General features: G+C 36.4%; 1 protein-coding gene across 2 annotated transcripts in view; it reads left to right on the forward strand.

Annotated features, from left to right (window-relative positions):
* Positions 1-24164, forward strand: part of LOC145684757 (uncharacterized) — a 345870-nt gene that overhangs the window by 96222 nt on the left and 225484 nt on the right. The gene's annotated exons all lie outside the window — the stretch shown is intronic.

Consider the following 24164-nt stretch of genomic DNA (forward strand, 5'->3'; position numbering starts at 1 on the left):
ACGTGTCTTTCCTTTTTCATAAGTACCCGCTCTGTAACGAAGAGAGAGAGGGGGAACTCTGATATCAAGGCACTGATAAGAACAAAGGTAGATCTAAAAGTCTAGGGTTGCAAGAACCTGTCCCGTTTTTAACTGAAAATTTTATGGTCACCCTACGCTATCGTTGAGGTCGAATTCCCCTTATTTAGCGACTTTACCCAAAATTGGCAACATTGACCCCCACCGAACAACACCCCGTCATCTTGAGCCTAGCCAGCATAATAGTGGGACGTAAAACTTAAAGATTTCATTTCGAACAACACTCCCAGAAACCTACTGTTATACTATTCTCAAACCACCCTTTCGTACAGTTCTCCCTATTCGAAAAAAAAAAATTGTAAATAGCAGTGTTCATACATAAATATGGAACTCAATTTCCCTGAATTTTGCAGGTTTTCCAGGTATTAATTTTGCAATTTCCAGGTCTAGTGGAAGAAACTAATAGTACGAGAACACATAAATTTTAAGAATACTATATTTATATATTTGAGAATGGCCACCCTTTTCCCCAATGAACGATTGCAATTAAATATTGAGTCACAAGAAAATAAATAATTAAAATAAATAAAATTTAAGTTGAAAAATATTAAGTTGAGAAGCCTACTAAGGGAATTATATAATACTTTTGTTCCATACTTGAATACATTCAAAATATACAAAAAAATATTGGCTTGGGGAAGAAAAAAGGGCCCGCGAGATTTTAACTGATTCTTGTAGTACTCGACGACAGAAATAGATTACTGAAAGAATTTTCAAAATCGGCACAGGCAAACATGAAGAAAATTGCATTTTCATGTACCGGTTCAAAATGGGAAGAAAAAAGGACCGCGAGATTTTAACTGATTCTTGTAGTACTCGACGAGAGAAATCGATTAGTGAAGGAATGTTCAAAATCGGCGCAGACAAGCATGAAGAAAATCGCATTTTCATGTACCGGTTCAAAATGGGGAAGAAAAAAGGGCCCGCGAGATTTTAACTGATTCTTGTAGTACTCGACGACAGAAATAGATTACTGAAAGAATTTTCAAAATCGGCACAGGCAAACATGAAGAAAATCGCATTTTCAGGTACCGGTTCAAAATGGGAAGAAAAAAGGACCGCGAGATTTTAACTGATTCTTGTAGTACTCGTCGAGAGAAATCGACTAGTGAAGGAATTTTCAAAATCGGCGCAGGCAAGCATGAAAAAAAAATCGCACTTTCATGTACCGGTTCAAAATGGGGAAGAATAAAGGGCCCGCGAGATTTTAACTGGTTCTTGTAGTACTCAACGGGAGAAATCGATTAGTGAAGGAATTTTCAAAATCGGCGCAGGCAAACATGGAGTAAATGGCATTTTCATGTACCGGTTCAAAATGGGGAAGGAACAAGGTCCCGCGAGTTTGAACCGCTACGATGTATGTTCACGAATGTGCCCGTCTTCTCAAATTTAGTTAATTACTGTGACACTGAAACATGTGACACAGAGTCACATTGTGGATGACTCTGCAATCGGCAACCACTGCACATATACTCCTCCCGCCCCACAGTTTGATTATTTCGATCCATTCCTCACGTGCTAACGGCATGGTTCAACATCTGCAAGAAAGAGGTAAATGTAACGTTCAATTGGCAATAGCTTTCCACCAAATTAAGCTGCATGAAATCTGATTGCATATTTGACATACTGAGAAAATTCTAGCCCGTGGCCATATGTATCACATATCCCACCAGTTCATAAAAATTTTGATCACAAAATTACGGTCGTCCGTGTGACGTACTCCCAAAAGGCCTAATGTGTATCACCCACCTCACATTCAATTTAACCACATCCGTGTAGAATTTAGAAAGGAACTTCTTATGATGTATACAGGATGTCTCAAAAGTTCCCTAACATAGGGTAACTCTGTTATCAGAGTTACAACAAAATGTAAGAGGAAAAAAATCTCGAAATATGACGTTTTCAATCGAAAGTGAACACTTTAAAAAAATCGGACGAGATGTTTGTGCTGTATACTCTTTATGCACCCAATTTTAAATGAAAATGCAACGTTGCCATTTACCTGAACCCACAACATAAGTGAATGAAGTTACTGTTTGAAACGGAGGCTGGCCATCAACATGTTAGCGTAAAAGACAGTAACTTCACTCACTTATGTTGTGGGTCCAGGTAAATGGCAACGTTGCATTTTCATTTCACATTGGGCGCATAAAGAGTGTACAGCGCAAACGGGTCATCCGATTTTAAAAATTCCTTCACTTTAGATTGGACACATCATATTTGGAGATGCTTTCCCCTCCGACATTTTGTTATAACTCGGATAATAACAGAGTTACCCTATGTCAGGGGACTTTTGAGACACCCTGTATATCTTATTTAATATATGTTTGATGTCACTATATCTGTAGTGTAATTTAGTTTGTTTAAATTTACAATTTAATAAGTAGATTCGGATTTACATGCGTAGGATTTTGTATGCATCTAACTAATGAATTCTTTTATATTCATACTTAACTTAGTGACTTGGCTTTGGACTGCAACTGATTATTGTAACCCATTATTGCTTGAGAAGAAACAAGATATCCGAATCTTCATTTGGAGAAATCAAAGGTCTATTGGAAAGCTGGGAATTACAACCATTAATTTCTACATTTCAAGGTGCGTAAATTATATATTCTGTGTTTATTATTACTATTATTGGGTTTAGAATCAATCAAGCATTTCATGATATTTTAGAGGGATCAAGATGGGTGCCGGATAGATAAGTATTTGAGCGTCAGGCTCTTATTTCTTTTCAATTTAATATTTAATCAATGATTATTTTTCTCCCTCATTATTCCACCAAATCGTATTCCAAGATCATAAATTTTCATTACTCATTTGTGACCGTCAGCCTACATAACATATTCGTAGGACGTAAAACAAAGATTTCGTTATTATTGTTTCTATCTCTTTTCTCCATAGCTGTGAAAAATAATGCCTTCAACATCATAAATTTGTATGCCACTTGCCTGCTTTCGCCTTCAGTCGTCTTACTCTTCGGACATCACGAAGCAAAGCAGGTACTTTGCAGTTTTCATAGTTTTGAAAGGATGTGACATAACATAATGATGTTGGTGTTGCGATGTTCAGTACCGTAGATAATTAAACAATGCTAGTAAACAAATCGAGTAGCAATTGTAATTTTTTAGCTTACATGCCTTTCAGACCGGCCATTTTTTTTTTACAACATATTGTTATTTCTACTCTATATGAAATATATTCTGAGGTTGTGTTTTGGGGGACGTGGTAGCTCAGTTGTGGAGCGTTCACCTCTCCTGCGTGAAGTTCCTGGATCGATCCCAGCACGTGCTAAATGGGCTTTGTGTTGGAGAAACACTGTGTGTGATTTTTCTCGGGGTTTTCCCGTTTTCTCACACATTTTCATTCTACTATTCCATTCATTCTCATCATCATCGTCTCCTTGAGCATATCCGGCATAATCGTGGAACGTAAAACTCAAAAATTTCATTTCATTTCATTTCATATAAACTTTGTTGCAAAGTAACCTGATAGCTGAAGATACGGTACTTTGCAACACATACAAAAAAGTATTTTCAGCATACGAACATAATGTTTCTGTGCAGTGTTTTCTCTCTTCTATTGATACATTTCACTTCCTACACAAAACTGCATGCAGTCTACAAATATTGAGGTTGGACTTACGGTACCGGTGTCAGTACTTAGTACGAATTATTGATATTTGTAAAGAAAATTATGTATTTTCTGGTACCGACATAGGAACCACGTTCTGATAGTTTAGTATGTCCCACAAAAATGGCAACTCAAGAACAGCGAAAATCTTCGAGATCTGATTTGCCTTGGTTGCTCTTTATATCCAAGAATATCATCCCAACCGTAATCAGTGGAAGATTTACGGGATTTGAGGCTTTCAGGCTGAAGCTCACCCAAATTACAGGATTTCTTTTTTACAAAATTCTGATGTTAGTCATTCCTATGCGTCTACGCTTCAAGCCCTTCAAAAAGTCTAGTCGTTTCTAAATAAAGGAAGTCTTTCTGTGTGAAGTCACTCTCAAACTATTTTTCTGAATCCGCCGCTTTTCGTAATTTATTTTCCAACAAGAAATCCATCCCGACATTTACCTGAATAGGAAATTTTCCTAAAGTTAGATGGCAGGAGGTACCCGTAGTAATAATTTCCTATCTGAGGGGTTACGTTTGATCGGTGCAAAGTAGCCCCGATTAGAGGCTGAAACAACCTTCTCCCAGTTTTATTTTTCTATGACTTTAAAACGTTTCACACTTCAATTTCAACTATTGTCTCAAAGTCCCATTATACACAGAGTATTCTACGAAACTGACTTGACTTTGACGAAAATTCTTGTAGGTGATATCTTTCAAATTTTGTCGGCCTTTACAGTGACTGCTTTCCATACCTCTACAACAACAAACCCTTCAGGTAATTAGAACTGATGTTAACCGCCAACCAAATAGTCAATGTTCTATCTTACGGTGACAGTTGAAACTTTCTCTTTACAGTCCATCATTTTACCGACAGAGGACTGTGAAACTTTTGCCGTATTTTGTGCAAAGTTAATCCTGAAGTGCAAAATAATCCCGTCTTATGGTATTTACAGAATATTAGTCAGTAATTTTCACATTAATTTTAAAGGTGACAACAGTTGGAGCCTAGGGCTGTGTGATATTTAAATCGAACGGTTGATATTTTCAAATATCAAAACATCGATATCGAAATTTTTGATCGATATATCCATATTCTTTTCTCTCTTTCGTATTTCTATATTTTCGATTTTTGATATTGTTTATATTTCGATATTGCTGTATTTTTCAATATTTCGAACAAGTTTCGATAGTTTGTCGATATCGATTATCTATATTTAAATTCGGATATCGCAAAGCCCTATCGAACCCTTCGGAAATGAAGTTTTTGGCTATGGACCTGATTAGGGATGCACACGAGACAAGACGAGACATAATTTTTGTTACGAAATTCGAGACGAGACAGAGCTCTTCCAATAGAAACGGATCCAGTTTTCGAGACGATACATAACTTTCGCGGCACCTTTTCGAGAGGAGACAATCTCAAATCTTTTCTCTTGCGCATCCCTAGACTTGATCACGAGTTCTCAAAAAAAAAAAAAAAAAAAAATTGTTAATGAGAAATAACATCTAAATACAATATCGGTAGCTAAAACATTTTTGTTTTCATTCTTCAGTAATGCATTGTTATTAATCTCAGTATTTTATAGTGTATTCTTAAGCTTAAGGTGATGTATAATTAAATTTTGAATTCAGTTAACTTATTTTGTTTCTTAGATTGTTTTCAAAATGTATGTACAAACGTTTATTTTCATTTTTGAGTGTTTAAAGTGACGTATAGTTATTAAACATAGTATTTAATATTGTACTCTTAACGTGAAAGTGATATACAGTTAACTTTAGAATTCAGTTAACATTTTTCTTTCTGAAATTGCTTTAAAAAGTATGTAAAAACGTTTTTTTCTTTTCTTTCTTGAGTGCTAAAAGTGATGAAAAGTTATTAAGCTTACTACTTTATATTGTATTCTTAACCCTAAACTGATACACAGTGCGTTTTTGAATAAATTATGTCAAGTTATTTGAGTGACGAACACTGATAGAAAATCCTGACTATTACTGGAACATTTTGATTTTAAGGTGAGGACTACTGGTGCAAGGATTTTAAAATATTGTTTTTCCTTCTACTCCTTTTTGAATTCTGACTACATGGTCATTATAGGAAGGATCAGTGAGTCTTTCCAACTACGGTATAGCTCCGACAGATTCACAATGCTCAGAGAAAAGACAAAATAGTATGTTTTCAACCTTAAAGTGAGAACCACTGGCGTTTTTACCCTGCTATGCAAAAGTAAGTGAGTACTCCAATGGGGTTCCAATGCGGTCCCTAATTTCTGCATTTTAGATATATGGAAATACATGTCTCTAAAATGTAAAGAACTGATTTTTTTTAACTGAAAACTGCAATTCGGTAAGCCTTATGGATACCGAGATATGGGAAAATAAAGAGAGATACTATAGGTATGTGGGTCTTGCATACTTGACGCTACAATTCGGAAAATGAATTAAAATATGACTAACGGCCATCAAGATGATGTCAAATAAAGGGGGACCAACACAGTTAAGGGGTTTTCGTGTTAGATGCTAAAATTTCCGAAATCGTTCATGGACAGTTAATAAACACCAGTAGCAATTTCATCTTAAAGTAATTAGATATATTCATGGGGTGTTAGAACATCATGGAGTCTACCAATATTAAATTTTAAAAACTTTTGAAAATATAATGTGACATTTGTAAACAGTATTTGAAATATGTGTTTACCCAAAACTTCCAGCTAGTACATCTAACATCTGGAGAAACACTGTGAAATAAAAGTGTATGAGATCCTGAAATTTCGGAAACAATTATTGGTCGCAACAAAATTAAATAAGATGGTACTTCTATGGGTTAAATGAGTACCTCAGTACAATTTCGATCGAAAGATTAGTTCAGTCCTAGGTTTTCTTCAGGCAATTCCAAGGGTTCATCGAGCTGTACAAAAGAATGAAAATTCGCTGTCAATATCTAAGATAGTAACCAAGATAAAAGGAATTATATATTTTATGGCGTAAAAATAGAGATCTTTATATATTTGTACTTTTGGGTCTTTCCTATAAGAAAAAAAATCAGAAAACTACTGTATATACCTTAATAGACAATTCAATGGGCGGGGACACAGTAGCTTAGTGGTAGGGTGTTTAACTAATCTTTTTTTGCAGAAACTATTGGAGTATTCACTTAACCCATAGAGATACGATCATACTTAACTCCCTATTTAATTTTAAATTAAATAAAAGGAAATATTTCAGTGTAGCGACCCACGATTATGCATTTCAGTCTCAGGGAGATTTTGATTAAAGCAAGTGAATGTTGTTGGCAGAATTGATGGAATGCAAAGGTGGGAGGAAAGAGAGAACCCCGAGAAAACCCACGAATACGATGTCCACTACAAACTGACTTGGCCGCGGATAGAACCAAGAACCCAATACACCAGAGGTAAGCACTCTACCACTAAGCCACTGTGCCCCCGCCAATTTAATTGTCTATTAAGGTATATACGGTTGTTTTCTAAAATTTCTTCTTCTTACAGCAAAGACTCAAAAGTACAAATCCATGTGGGTCTCTATTTTTACGACGTCATAAAATACACAATTCCTTATATCTCGTCTGCTATATTAGATAGACAAAAAATGTTCACTTTATTTCAGAGCCCGATGAACGCTTGGAATTGTCCAAAGAAAATTTAGAGCTGAATTAATCTTTCGATCGAAATTGTACTGAGGTGTGTCACTTTTTATTTCATCATATTTCGGTAACTGTTAGGCGTACCGACTTGCGGTTTCGGTAAACACACACCTGTAAGGTTCTTTAAAACGTTATTAAAACATATTTTAGAATGTTTAGAAATGAGAGTTCTGCGAATATTATGGTACCCGAAAACCCCCATCAGGGCGTGTGTGTAGTGTATTTAATTGAAACTACTTTTGAGGTGGTTGTAAGCTCTCGTAATTACGTTTCCGAAACTGCCCATCTAGTACGCAAACCCCACATTTCTATGGTGTCGTTCTTTATTTTCCCATATCTCGATATCCATAAGGCTTACCGAGTTGAGGTTTTCGGTAAACAGATATCAGTTCCTTACATTTTAGAGACATACATTTCCATATATCTAAAAAATACAGACATTAGGTACCCCATGGTACCCCGAACACCATTGGGGTACCCACTTACTTTTGAATGGTAATACATTTTGAGTTGTTGTTCAGCATCAATAAACACCTCATATTTTTTCTACGTGCAACCCAAAAGTCCATACCTGACCGAACAGATTTTTTCCATTTAATCTCAAAAAGGTTAAGATATTTTGTATTGTTAAGTACAACCAAATTAAACACACTGAATATAACATTTTAAATATTTTCTGATTTTTGTTGCAGGTATTTCGTGCTTCAAACCAGGATTCTGCTTGAAAGACAGTCAAAAGAAGCAGTGTAGGTTGTGGCTAAAAGTACGTCCTTTCTGAAGACAGACCCAGTTGTACTTACATTATTTTGTACGAATATATAACCCTAATAAAGATACTGTACTACAAATTATTTCTTTCTTCCATAAATTATAATAAAATATTATCTCTGTTTAAAGAAAATGATTGTTAATGTTAAGTCATTTTAATTCTTTTTCTCTGTAATAAGAACATTATCCCTCGCAATATTTTTTATCTTTGTGCTATTGCGATTGGATGAAGTAAAATTCTATACGAAGCACTATTATTTCAGACATGCATTAATAACTAATGTATTGTTCTGTATGTAAGACAATGTGTATACTGAACATGTCTAGCGAAGGTGTTGTTTTAATACAGAATCTATAACTCAGCTTTTCAGTAGTCAACTTTATTGGGAATCCGAAGAAAGAAGTTAAAAAAAAAAAAAAAAAGTTGGACTTGTGTGTGTTCGTGTTGTGTGTGTGTTCGAATTCTGGACTAATCCAAATTATCCAGAGAAATCATTATATATTTCTTTGTTGCTATTTCAGATGTATCCTTTATCCAAGTCGTATGAAACGGAGACTTCATACATCGCTATACTTTCTATGAACTATGTTCCGTATTTACTTAATCACTTTGTAACTTTCTCTAGTGTTGACAAGACCACAGGTGTCAATCGAATAGTTTAGTGTTTCACTCATGTCACCTTGTGACTAAGGTACGTCCTGTCGGTATATATATGGTACTGGGTTCAATTAGCGATAAAATACATTTTTAACGTTAAACAAATGCAAAAATCTACACGAAATGAGATACCGTGATCTCTGACTTACGGATAACACCAAGCAACTAATGGTACTGAGTGTGATTGAGTTTACTAATTACTATTTGGCTAAAATCAGTGTTCCTTTATCTATAGTTCTTTTCGTGCTTTGAATTGCAAAGTTTGAAATAACCGTTTTAAATTGTGTATATATATCTTCCGAGTAATTCTGAGAATCATTGCTCTTTCTTTAAGCAATGTATGAGACTGTTAAATTGCTCGTTGCTTAAAATGTTGCACTAAGAAGGATGCATCCAGGAAAGTCCAAATTTGCAGAACGTCTATAGCAGGGAAGAATAAATATGTTTAGTCGATGGCTGCACAACGCCTCCGCTGTCACCACGTTGTCACACAGCGAATACAGCGAACGTTTAAGAGTATTCTGCACTTACTATTAGGTATCGGCCTGGGAACTTTGGCGCATCTACCCAGTCTCCTTCTTGGTGTTGCATTTTTAATAGCGAGTACTGAGTAGGAATCATCTTGTAAGCGAATACGTTTTCGGCTGACACTACACTTTTAATTATTGCGACATTTAAAAAAAAAAAAAAAAGAAAAAAAAGAAAAGACATAACTTACCTGTTAATTAAAATGTACAGAGAAGTTATTTCTGGAAAATTCTATTCAGGCCTCTTGTGGTAACAACTGCACTTTAGAAGAAGATACTATTAAGGAAAGGAATGAGGTAAACTAATCTTTATATCGTACAAGCAATGGATGATAACAGCTTAATAAATGATTGTACGTAAATCTTGTTTGAGTTTGAATATAGGATTGTATAAGGCTGTGCATTTTGCATTATTATTGAAGTGCTGCAACTAACTAACTGCAAACCATATGATAAATTCTTACAGTAATATATCACATATTGATTTACTCTGTATGGAAACGAAAATAGTTTAATATATGGTTAACCTCCTTTGTGCCCATAATTTTAAAATTAACGCTTGTGTCACTTTTCAACACTTGGCTTTGCAGTAGCTTTCCAACGAATTAGCAGGAAGCCCAAACTTATAGGACACCCTGCAGGTAAATACATTTCTTTGGACAGTTTCACTGCTCCAAACTAAGATTTGAAAAGTGTAGTATTGTTAATTTTATTATTATTGGCACAAAGGAGATCAACCATATTTTAAGCTATTTTTGTTTTCATACAGAGTAAAACAATATTTGACAACATTACAGTAAGAATGTATCATGCACTTTGCAGTATGTTGCAGCACTTTAATAATGGTGCACTATACGTACACTCTAGATCCTGCATATGTCCGATCCATACATTACAAGAAGGCAATACGTATTCGATACAGGTAAAATCTGTATATTTCATATGGACAACCTATTAGCTATATACATCCGATCTATACATTACATATGGCCAACCTGTACGCGACATACGTATAATCTATATGCTGCATGCAGACAGTCTGTAAGCTACATATATGCACTCTGTATGGTGCATACGGATATTCTGTATGCTGTATCTGGACAAGCTGTGTGCGACATAAGGAAAATCTGTATAATACATACGTACAATACGTATACTGTATCTAGTCGTACGTATGGGGCACAAGTACAATATAGATGCTGTCTCGGGGTTGAACGCAAGAAACATACGTACAGAACGTATATTGCATACTTCTTGAAATCATGCTCCGTCCTGATAGTCAGTGTATGTCGTCATTATTAACCCACATGCTACATACGACCCTGACGTCACAAAGCTAGATATTACCTCCGTATATACTTGTTACTGCAGATGACGTCACACGAATGACGTCATTGCACTTATGCAGACAGTACGTATAATACATACTTTTTCAGCTATACGTTTGCTGCAGGATGTTATATACGGTTGTACGTTAAGTCCAGAAACTACAGGAATTACGAATGTAACCTACGTTTTTAAGTATGCCACCTACATTTTTTTTTCTCAGTGCACTATAGCATTCATTGGTTTCTTTCTTCTGGTAACATATTCCTTTTGAGAATCTTTAGCCTCCTTTATTTGTAGTCACCTTCTACTTGCCGGAGTGGCGAATAAGTCATTACCGAGTATGGGATCATTGTTGTCTCCACCTGACGTTCCTGCACTAGCCACCGGGAAGGAAAACATGTTATTACAAAGTTCAGGAACATTGTTATGTTCCTTAGAACTCAATTGATCTAATGTCCCTGCACAATTGGTTTCCATTTCTCTTCTTAAAACTGCTGTCCTGTTTCTTTTCTTCTTAATCTGAAAAGTATCATCTGACGAACTACTATCAGAATGCATCTCGTATTCGCTTCCTGAATCTTCTAAAATAGACAGAATTTCATCATCGTCCATTTTGATATTTTAATGAAATCAGGTTGGTGATAAAAAGTAAAATGCGCACTGTTTCTATGAAGAACTAAAACAAAATAAACCGAAGAATATTGTTACTCTTTTTTTTTAGTTATTTTTAAAGAGAAAAAATAATAAAAGCAGTCCGCAATTGCGTTTAAAAACAATGAAAGCAAAAGACTTGAAATAGAAAACAACGTGGAATCGTAGATGGGAAAGGTCGCTGACTTAGTTTTAAAGGAATATCATGTAATTATGATAATTTAGCCAAATGGGAAATAAAAATAAATAAATTTTGGAATTCTTGCTTCATATGTATGTTTTCGGATTAACTAATTCAATCCGACTTCCGAAGAGGAACATCAAAGAAATTTAATGACCGTGTCTATAGCGAGAACTCCCAGTCACGACCCCGCTTCAGTTTTATTAGAAAGATGAAACAAAGAGTGAGAAAGAAGAGAAGGACGTAGGAGAAAGGAGGAAAAAAGGAAAAGGAAAAGAGGAAAAAAGGAAGGAACAAGAGATAAAGGATTACTGGATAATTATGGAAATATGGTAAAGGAAATATGGAAGTTATTAAAAGGTGATTCATATTCGAAGGTTATTACTTGAGGATCAATTCTGAAGTGATTCCGAAGAGACACTTGTTCCCTCATACTACCCCAACTTGGATCTAGGCAGCTGCACAAGTGGGGAGTTACCCTAACTCAGTCGATGTGACGAGAAGTTTCAAATTAATTGTTTGTCTTTTATTTCCAAACGTTAAATAACCTTTTTATCCAGTATCTGACTTTTCATAATGGAGATCGAACACACATTTGGATCGGCCAAGAAAAAAATTTAAAGTAATGTATATATTCTTAACAAATAGAAGTTTTGATATTTCTGAAAAGATTGTCGTTATTCAGGCTCATCCTGTTATTTTAGCTTTTCTCCCAGAGCCGATTTAGACTACTTAAGAACTAGTTATCTTTCATGACCTCCGTCATACACTAATACATATAACCTGCTATTACACACTTATTATGAACACTATCATAGTAAATCAATATTAAACACTACCACTTAAAACTAAATTTATTATTTACTCACACACTCACATACATACATACAGGACAGCGTATCGACATGGGTGAAATAATTCAAAGAAACCATCTAATTACAATTGGTGAACATTTATTACACCTATTAGGAAATTAAACACAAAATTGTATTAACATGCAACAAACATGCATATGAATTGATATATTAATATATCAATTCACATATGAAATTAAACAATAGCGATCGATATATAGGGTGTTGCAAAATAAGTGTTACAACTCTTGGGAGGTGACTCCTGCCACTGAGACAAGAAAAAAAGTTCTCTTGAACTTTCGGCCATCGGGCATAGTTTCGGATCTACAAGGTGCCGAAAGCGTGGGAATATGACTTTCGCACGCCAATAGTTCGGAAACTATCCAACGTAAAGAGGGCGGTACACACATTGGCCACATTTCAATATCGATCATGCGATCCCACTACTGATATTCATTTAGTTTACCCAGTTTCTTAGTGAGTCCCCTTCCACAATTTCAACTTGGCCTCAGTTGTTACATCCTTATTGGTATGCAACCGTGCACATCATATTGCATCTTTTTGAGGAAATATTATTGGTGAATTGGCAATGGCTTTCATGTTTTTGACGCTAATCCTTACATTTCTGACGCTTTGAACTCCTGTTTACTGAGTATGAGTGCATTTCTGGGCATTTTTCGTTAAGTGTTTCCACACATGTAAATTACCCTGCTTCATCTGTTGTGGTCTACCGATACTCCAGATGTCTTTCTAGAGCATTTGAGTACAAATTCACTACACTTAATACTTAGAACGTCACTGTTGGCTAGCATCCGTACCTGGTGATTATGCAACCACACACAACGGGCATGAAGGTGTCCGACATTTTGTATTTGTTCCAGATATCGACTTAATACAAACGAATTATTGTTACCTGGTAGAAACTCTATCAATTCATATCCATTTAGACCAATTTTCATTTGGCAGATTATCCGGTACTCCCTACGTTCCTTTGGGGAATCCCTTGCGCGTGCATGGTAGGATTGTGAAACATGCAAAATTCAATACAGCAGGTATGACTTCTTCAGTGAATTTTTTACCCGCCCTCTTTACGTTGGATAGTTTCCGAACTATTGGCGTGCGAAAGTCATATTCCCACGCTTTCGGCACCTTGTAGATCCGAAACTACTCTCGATAGCCGAAAGTTCAAGAGAACTTTTTTTCTTGTCTCAGTGGCAGGAGTCACCTCCCAAGAGTTGTAACACTTATTTTGCAACACCCAATATATATATATATATATATATATATATATATATATATATATATATATATATATATATATATATATATTAATATTAACAGTCAGATAAAAAGAAAGACAAAATTCATTTTTTTATTTCATATTTGGCTAAGTAATCATAAATTAAAGATTGCAGTTTAAAAAAAATATTAGTCAGGCAATTCCCAATCACGACAATTGTCCTCATTCAGTTAAATGGCGACCGTGGCAAGACGCCATTTGGAATTTACGTATTTTTTTACCGTTCGATATACGTAGTTAAATTGGAACATTCTATTGAGAGGTTGATGATTGGGATTCGTAAGACTATTCGCTCTTGCAAAGTGTAACAAAATTCTACACCGATAGTTTTGGCCGATTAAGTTCGCGAGCGATCGCATAGCGGTTACTTTATTCCGACATTATTCTAATGACAACTAATTGACTTTTCGTGCACTTTATAGTTGAAATTTCCAATACTATTTCTACGGAGTAACATGGGATGAGAAATTTTAAGTTTAGGTTCTTAGTAGTGTGTGTAGGGTTAAATTAGGATTTTTGTAAATTCAGAATTAGTTTTTTATTTTGTACTCGATCAGATGTCACTTACCTGACGAGAAACTTTGGGAAAATTGTTTATTATATATATCTGGGATTTAGCGATTTGTTGATCGTCACTTTATATTTTTGGTGTTGTGATGCATAACTACGTAGCTGCGTGATTAGTTGAAAGTGTGTGAATTAAATATTTCGCCACACGGGGCAGACATTGTTTATGAGAAATATTGTTGAAGAATTAAACGTCGTTAGAGATATTGTAATAAGAAGTACGTGTGAATATAAAAGATGTAAAGTAATCATTTGAAGGTTTGAACTCCGTGTTCGTCATATATTTCATAGAGCATAAATATTGCACGTAGTTTCAGCAATCACTTTAATTATAATTGCAGTCTGTAACATCGCTTGTAAATCCTGGAAATACAGTAAACTTTATGTATTAACCCCTCTGTAAAACTAATGGCATGAAAGGGCAGGTTATTGCGCCTTCACTAGTTTTACTGACAACCTATACTACAGAACCTGATCAGTCCGAATTACAAAATCTCCCTGGTCCATAGTGTGTGCCTCAGTAAACAGTGCTCCGCAAGTTACATTCAGAAGGTGCAATAGTGACCGAACGATTGGAAAGGTTTAAAAATTTTATCCCAGTGATCTTTTTCTTTTTCCTTTTTTTTTTTTTTTTTTTTTTTTTTTGTTTAATCTAAGTTGAATTCTAAAGTAGCTGGTTGTAAGTTCCCACCAATGTTCCAAGAAGTTTGTTTTCATTTGAATGGTTTAAAATTCCACGGATAGCACTATTTGACATTATATCTTGATTTTGACTGTTTTAAAAAGAAAATCCAAGATTCTTGGGACTCCGTATGCTCCCAACGGATTTATTTAACTGTTTAGCTAGCATTACCTGGATTATACGGCGTTTTCCTGGCTAAATCCACTTTTTTGTAGGAGCAAAAATTTACATACTCCGTCCCTGACTTCTGCACCCGAAAAACAAGGTGAAAGCGCTCTAGAGCGTCGGGAAAAGTCCCAATCAGAACAAAGAGTTTTGTGGGCGGAAAATATAAAGCGAATAGAAAATAGTAAAAACTGGATGAAACCGGATTTTGGGAGGAAATGGACATCTCAGAGGGACGAAGAGGGTCTAAATTATTCTGCCAAATATCAGATTGTTGGATAATTTCAAGAATTTCTATCCAATTACGGGCCAATGTTTTCGTATAGCATTAAAGTGTTTAATTTCAGTACTCATCCATTTGAAATGCCCATATACAGGGTTTACATTAAAATAAGGTATAAATAAAGATATTATTCCCCAAAATATAATTCCTACTGGGTTATTCAAAGCTTCCACATTAATTTTGGTTTGAATAAGAAACAAATGAATATATTACATGGACCAAAGAATATATATTGAAAAATCTACAGTATACAGTACGTTCAAAAATATTGAGCCCCTCCAAACAGAAATTTCATTATCTCAACCGTAATGGTACATTACAGACTCATATTTTTCTTTTATATAATCGAAACAGCCGACGTTATTTTATATAGCCGATTCTATCTTTAACAGAACAACTAGTCACATATTTTTTCTCCAATTTTAATAACTTTGTGTAATTGCATCAAATAAGAATCAAGAAAATTCAACATATCAGTTTCTGCTCTGGGAAAAATTTTACTTTAATTTCCCTAAAAAGCATGTTATGTCAGACAAATCATGTTCTGCAACAATGAAATTAAAAAAAAAATGACATATCAGTAATTGACATTGCCCAATATCTCCGCTAATTTTATACGTAGACTCACCAGATTTTGCCACGAGATAGAGACGATTATTGGGATCATTTTGGTACAAAAAAGTCATTTTGGCCAAAATGTGACATGCCTTGTGACCACAGACAACAATCTTCACAGTTTTTATGCAGGGGCATGAAATTAGTTTAATTAATTCGTCAGATGTCGGTGCTTGAGTCAATAGGATAGGAAAAAGAATGTTTCCATGAGCTTTCTATTCCCATTCTTCTGGATCAACCCTCAACATGTGCATGGAGGCTTCATCTGAAGTCGAAGGAATACTATCCAACTTCACGTCGTAGCTTCAGGGTTATTGAAGATACTTACAGCATGTCCAATGCCTTCTCACTTGTTAAGTAGTAATTGTCTTGTTCTTTCCTTTTGCATCAACTTTGGCACAACACTTTCTGACAATTCTCTTCCGTAGCTGAGATCTCCAACAGTTTTAATGGTTCTCATATCGGTCCATAGCCCAGTCCACAATTTGTCTGTTCTTCTTACTGCAAAACTTCTTATGAATGCTTCCATCTAGACTTCGATTAACTTTGTATGAAGAATGCTGATATGTTGAAAATACATTTGACAAGATTTGGAATATGCTAAGTAGCCAGCAGCGGGTTAGAATAGCATCATTTGTCTCACATATATGAAATGTAGCTCCCAATCACTCATCCTTTCTGCGTTTATGAAGTTCCTTAGAATAGTCAGTATATGGAAGTATTGGGATAAGGACAAAATCTCGTGGGCAAAACCTCGACGCCCAAAATCTCGCGGGACAAAATCTCGCCGGGCCAAAACCTCGCCGCCCAAAACCTCGCGGGACAAAACCTCGCGTTGCCAAAACCTCGCCGGGCCAAAACCTTGCCACCAAAAACATCGCGTGGCCAAAACCTCGCCGCGGAAACCTCCTGGGCCAAAATCTCGCCTGCAGCTTAATAAAAATTCAGTGTAGTATAACAATATCTGCTGCTTTTCTTATAAGTAAAAAGAAAAAAAGGAAGGAAGAGCTTGGTGTGGTGAGAGTAGGGGCGCCGAATTGTACTTCGCCCCGGGCGCCGAAATCTCTAGCTACGGCTCTGTATATATATATATATATATATATATATATATATATATATATATATATATATATATATATATATATATATATATATATATATCCCACTTCCCCTCCCTTTTGTTGTGCCGACAAAGTGAAATTATAAAAGACATCCTAGGCTCGAACCTCATCTATGTTGAAAACTTGATTGAGATCGGTAGGATGGCTCAAGAGGTATAATGTAGCAAACATAGTCATTTAATTTATATATATATATTTCCGAAGCATGCATTAGAATTTTTCTTGTCATTATTTTAATGTAATTATGTGTTATTACTAAATATATACATATAGTAATGTATAGAACATTCTGCATTGAAGAAATCGTTGTGAAGAGGTTTTATCCTGACGACATTTCTTCCCAGGCGACACTACGTCTCGCTTAATTTAGACCAGGCGACATTCTGTATCGCGAGATCATTACAACGAGGTTTTGGTCAGGCGAGATTTTGGGGCGCGAGGTTTTGGCAAGGCGAGGTTTTGGCCCGGCAAGATTTTGGCCCGCGACGTTTTGGGCGGCGAGGTTTTGGCCAGGCGGGGTTTTGGCCAGGCGGGGTTTTGGCCAGGCGAGATTTTGTCCGGCGAGGTTTTGGCCAGGCGAGGTTGTCGCCGCGAGGTTTTGTACCCAAACTGGAAGTATTGTATCCAAAGTTTTGCAGTTTGTCCGTTTTCAGTTGTCGATGCAAGGCAATCTTGAAATTTGTTTAATAGTTCCTTAACTACTGCAGAGCCATTAATGGATTCGTAAGTACCTAATCCATTGATAGCTTCTTTGTGAATGTCTGATATTTCTACTTTCATCTCATCGGGAATGTCTATGCTATTCCGCAAAATATATGTCAATGCTCTTTGTGTTAACAAATGAGTTCGAACAGCCCTTGCGTAGTGATGACCAGACATCATTTTATCAATTAAATTTATAGCATACAGGGTTTTTCCGGGAAGTAATAGGACTGATTTTATTCCGCCATGACTGTACTTCGGAGCGTGCGCGCACCGACTGGATCCGGTAAAGGGCGTTCCTAGCTAACGAACGAGCGGCTGGTCAGTTGTCTCCGAGCACACGGAGAGTGAGGACAGGCTTTTTCGCGCGACGTGTATCTGTGAGTGGTGCAAGCCGAAAATGCAGCGTTCGTTAGAACAGAGGTACGCGATTAAGTTCTGTGTTAAACTCGGTAAATCTGCGACAGAGACGTTTGATATGATCAAGCAGGCTTACCCAGATGATGCTTTAGCAAGAAGTGGTGTGTTTCGGTGGCACAAGGCATTTTCGGAGGGCCGGGAAGAGGTCGCCGATGAAGACCGTGCTGGAAGACCATCGACTTCGACAAACACCGACAATGTGACTCGTGTGCGCGAAGTTTTGAACTCAGACCGTTGACTAAGTATTCGTTTAATTGCCCAGATGTTAAATTTACCAAAACTGTGGTTCATGAAATTGTGACAGAGCATTTGAACATGCGCAAAGTGTGCGCGAAGATTGTGCCAAAAGTGCTCACTGACGACCAGAAATTGCGGCGATCTACCTGAGCAAGGCCGGCATCCCAACGCTTTCGCAGCCGCCCTACAGCCCAGATGTGCCCCCCCGGACTTCTTTTTGTTTCCTCGCCTGAAACGCCCTATGAAAGGCAAGCATTTTGAGACGACAGAGGGGATTCAAGCAGCTTGCACCGCGGCTCTCAAGGCTATTCCGGAGAATGACTTCCGTGACGCCTTCAATGTTTGGAAATCGCGTTGGCAGCGCTGCATCGATGCAGAAGGAGCCTATTTTGAAAGTTTTTAAAGAATTGTAACGATTGGCTCAATATTTTTTTTTTTTTAAATCGACTCAGTCCTATTACTTTCCGGACAAACCCTGTAAACAGTAGCTCATAACTCCTTCAAACTGCTGTCTGATATGGTGTGTTCGATGGCGTCCATGAAAGACATTAACATATGGAAAATATGGAAACCTCCAAGTCGCACCGTGATGTTAGATCAATCTAAAGAGGAAGCTACGATATCGCATGCTTTTGCGTATAGTGGCTGATCGAACGTCACAAACAATATTTTCGCTTTGTTTCTTGGGAAACTTTGGAAAAAAGGAAATGAATTTTTTGTTCTGCGTCCCACGGTTATGCAGACTAGGCTAAAAGAGATTAGATGATGAGAAATGAATGAAATGGTGGAATGAAGAAAGTGGGAGGAAAGAGGAGAACAGCGAGGAAACCCAAGCGTAGTGACAAACACTGTTCATGGTGTCGTAATTGCTTGCTGGCATATGCACGAATGGTATAGAAATTGGACTTTGATAACTTCATAAGGTATATGTTCCGTTATCTAAAGATGGCAGCCCGGGAGTATTTAGTCAATTATCATGCATTCAAAGCACGTCACTACAAACAGTCATCGGATTATCTAATTCAATTGGATGAAAAGCGTGTATATCTTGCACGACCATGGTTTGTAAGCCCTCGTCTATATTACTGTGAAAATTCTTTATTGGTATACTTTGAGTAGATTCAAGAGTTTCTAATGATAATGTAGACTTTGACCTCACCATGGTCTGTGGTGATCCTTCAGGGTCTCAAAAAATATGGACTTTAGTTTCAGAGTTGAATAATGATCAATTAATCTCAAAAACATTTCAATAATCCTGCAAAGTGACAATTTTTGAGCAAATTTATAATTTGGTCCGAAAAGTGGCCTTATTATTATTGTTATTATTTTTAGAGAATTCTTATCTTTTTGCGAAAAATGTAAAAGCACTATTTAATAGGGAATTTTCTGCTCTTTCAAATTGGTCTAGTTTATTTTCTTTCTAAAATAAGCCGTTTTTTGAGAAATTAGCCGAAAACCGAATGAAGATGTGTAATCATCCGCCATTTTCCAAGATGGCAGAGTTAGCACAAGGTGGATCATTCAGGGCTTTTAGTGTATTGATTAGGACCACTACTACAGCGATCCTGTGAAGAGAAAAATTCATTACTAATTGTGTCCACGAGCATCATATACGAGAATACTAATTCGACTGGCCTATTTTATAAGATGAACACTTTCGTCACTTGAAAGCAACATAGACCGATTTTCTAAAACTTTCGTGCGTCGTTAGCTCCAATATACTTCTACAGGTAACTATTCGCGGAGATGTTTACGTCTAGAATCAATGAAATCTTTACGATCCATGAAGCGAGAGGTAACAGACTTAGCTCTTATCTGCTGTCAATTTGCATTCCATCGGTTTCTTTGTCGCTGGGGTCAACACGAAGTTCACGCACGTGACGTAGAGGGGGCAGAGAATGAAAGAAACCTACCTGGTTAGCCTTCTATCTGCTGTTCTGCACTTTTGCAAAATACAGTCAATATCTTAACCAGCTTTTAAATGGAAGAAAATTAATTTTTAATTAGCGAGCTCTAATGTTACCCTAGTAAGGAAAAGTGAAACTGAACATGCAATATTAATACTAACAAACATTTTGACAAATTTCGAAACGTATAAAATAAGTAGTTTTCATAATGTTTTGGAAAGAAATATGCCATGTTATTATATAGGAAAATTCCATCGCATTCCGAGTGTTGGACATAGTCTTAAGGAGAAATGCATTGAAAGTGACGGCATGATTCTCCGATGTGAAGTTTCCGATGTAATACTTCCATCAATGAGCAACTTCAAAGAGAGAGAATAATATTTGCATATCGCTCTCTGCATATCAACTATACCGTTCTGTGTTTCCATATTAACTACAGCAAACACAGAACAAGGGAGTGCGCAAATCACAACCAAAGCAAACTAGTTTGATGAATGCTTTCGCTTCCGGATCTGAAAAACAGCGATCATCCAATGTGTTTTACGCAGATCTTACAACAGCGTTAATCCAATCAGGAATTCCAGTCCACAAACTAAACAATCCTGCATCCAAATCATTTCTGGAAATGTATACGCAAAGATCAGTACCAGCGAGAGCACCCTGAGAAAAAACTGCGTAAAGCCGATTTATGAGGATGTTTTCGTAAAAATCAAAGAAATGGTCGGCAAACATGAATTAAGTTTCATGTTAGATGAAACCACTGACGAGGTGCAAAGATACGTACTGAATGTATTGGTGGATCCATTATCTGCTAAGTTGGTGAAACTGATGTTATTCAAGGTGTACCAACCCGAAAAGACAAATGCCTACACAGTAATGCAATCCTTCAATGATTCATGCATGAAACTGTGGCACAGAATACGATAAAGTCAGATTGGTTGTGACCGATCAAGCTCGTTACACTCTTTCAGCTTTTCAACAACTAAACGGCAAGTACCCCAATCTTAATCATGTCAAATGTATTGCACATGGTTAGGACCATGTTTCTGAAAATATAAGGGAAGAATACAGAAAGGTAAAAGACCTCATTGCTGCTCTGAAGAAGATTCTTGTAAAGGCGCCTAGTCGTCAAGCTTTGTACCGAAATCATTGACCTACCTGTACCACAATTTCCTGTCATAACCAGGTGGGGTACATGGATAAGATGTGTAGTTCTCTTGTGTGAAAACTTCGACAAGTTCAAACAGCTTATACCTGATCTAAATGCAACAGACGCAACAACCATCAAACATGCCCAGCAAATGCTCAACGATCAAGACCTCCGGCTGAAACTTTTCAAAGTGCATAGCTACAAGCATTTACCAGATGTGATTCAGAGTTTGGAAGAAGAGAAGAAGGTACGAAGAAGGATAAACAGTGGAAGAAGTTATCAAGTATAAGGAACAACCTTGACGGATTTGCTAGGGATAAATTTCAACTGAATTTGCGAAATTATCCGGACGTAGAAACCTTTACAACATCAACTGAACTTCGTTTCCGCGTGCTTACAAGATATGCACAACTGGTTTCCCTTGATGTCGAGCGAAGTTTCTCCGCATAAATAATCTTCTGAGTTCCAAGCGACAGAAACTAACATCCGAAAACAGAAATGTTGCGCATAATCAAATATAATCAGTTTCTGAAAAACAAGTAGTATGTAACGACTTCTTAAGCTACAATATTGCTAAATTAATATTTTTTTTTTTAAATACCGAGTTGGTTTTAGCCACAATTTCATTACAAGAATGTTGAATGTTGTACAAGTTTATGAGATTAAATAAAACAATTTTTGTAATTTGTCATATTTTTAAAGCCAAGATTTTAACAATATTTGCGTGTGTAATGAATAAAGAATCTTCATATAACTGTATGCTATAGCACTTTATAAAGTATCCTATTTAGCACAATTTTTGCACTTTTTTTGAATGATTTTTCAGCACCTTTTATTCTGTTTTTCCTACAACATTTCTGTATCTTAAAATCCGGTTTCTAGTTATAACCAATCAAATTCAAAAAATAAAATAAAATAAAATAAAATAAAAAATAAATAACAAGGCTTGTTCATTGGTACTGAGGCCAGTACCAAACACGTGTATGCACTAACCAATTGTCAATATCTCATTTGAAGCATGTTAGAAAGAAAATGTTCGATTCGATTATTATTATTATTATTATTATTAGTAGTAGTAGTAATAGTAGTAGTAGTAGGAGGAGTAGGAGTAGGAGTAGTAGGAGTAGTAGTAGTACTGTTACCTGACTGATGGCAGTAAACTAAAGCCCTAGGAGTAATATATTTAATACTGTTTTCTAACTATTCCATTATCAGTAGTGTTGTACTAATAAAACTATCAGTAGGCGTATATCTAGCATGAAACTATAAAATACTTAGTTCACTGACGAAAGAGATTTTATATATAGGGTTACGATCTCTTGCCGTTCTGACCGGAACAGTCCCAGTTTGGACTTTTTTTTTTTTTTTTTTTAGTATTCCGCCGATGTATATTTTGTGCAGATTTTCAGTCGTGATAATGTTTTCATTTCTCTTTATGTGTCCTATCCTCGTGGCAATATTATAAAATATTTTTGGTATTACATATTTCAACATTAAACAACAGGTACGCACGTTATCTTAATTTATATTGGGCTTGAATATTAGTAGAGTGCACCACGTTACGGCAAACGGCATACAGCTCATATACGTTGTGTTAATGAACTATACCGACATATTTTATCAGGTGATTACTTACACTAGAAAAAAAATCTTATGGAACTGTGCGGAAAAGTGCATATTTTCAGAGCTAGGGCTGTCCAAAAGGATGGGAAAGATGAGCTTAAACACGCGTCATTTCGAAGACTAGAAACAGTGGAGTGGTTTTCCATATCAGTGTAAAGAAAGTCAAACATATGTCCTTCAAAAATGGATGTACAAGAGATTCCCCATAGCAAGAAATTTCCTTCAGCAATTTGCAATGTGGCACAATAGATTCCACACAGGGCATAATTCCTAGACACATTCCGAAGATAATTTTTAAGATATTCTTTGACTTAAAGGTGAGCCCAAAGTAGGCAAAACGGAAGACCTGACAGCAGTAAACACGAAATGCTTCGACGGGAATTCGGAAGAGTTAGGGAGCGTCAACGCCGCAGTTCCTCGTGTTATGAATAACAGGTCTTTGTATTGTATTTTGCACGAAATAACCGTCAATTATACCGTGAAGAAGTACAAAGCAGCACTTGTTATTCCGAACACACATAAGGGTGGAGCTGACGATTCCTAACACTTTGGTTCTTTGCCGACGTATTTCGTGTTCACTACTGTCTGGTCTTAAACGGTTTTCCTACTTTAAATCAAACCTGTAAATCAGAAAAATTTGAGAATTCTCTTAGGATCTTGCTTGAAAATTGTGTCTTGTAGCGATTACCGTGTACACCCATTGCAAATTGACGAAATATGCATTTTTTGAGTGGTGCATGCTTGACTTCCGTTACGGTAATATCGGTACCCGTTCTCGAAATGACGCATGTTGAATTTTATCTTTTCCATGTTTTGGGACAACCCTAACCTTGAAACTCAGCTCTTCTCTGATCTATTGAAGTTTGTTGGTATTGTTCACTAGCACTCTGCATAATATTTGGATCCAAGATGAGTGTTATTTCCTAACCATCATCACTGATACATCCAACAGGAATGTAGCAAAACATTGATCTTCCGTAGGTTAGATACTTTCTGTGGACGGAAGGAGGGAGTATAAACCTTCCATCAAAGTGTCCCGAACTGGAATAGCTGAAATATGGTAA

Source organism: Thermobia domestica, chromosome 5, assembly GCF_964235325.1.
Source record: "Thermobia domestica chromosome 5, izTheDome1.hap1.1, whole genome shotgun sequence".
Lineage (NCBI taxonomy): Eukaryota > Metazoa > Arthropoda > Insecta > Zygentoma > Lepismatidae > Thermobia > Thermobia domestica.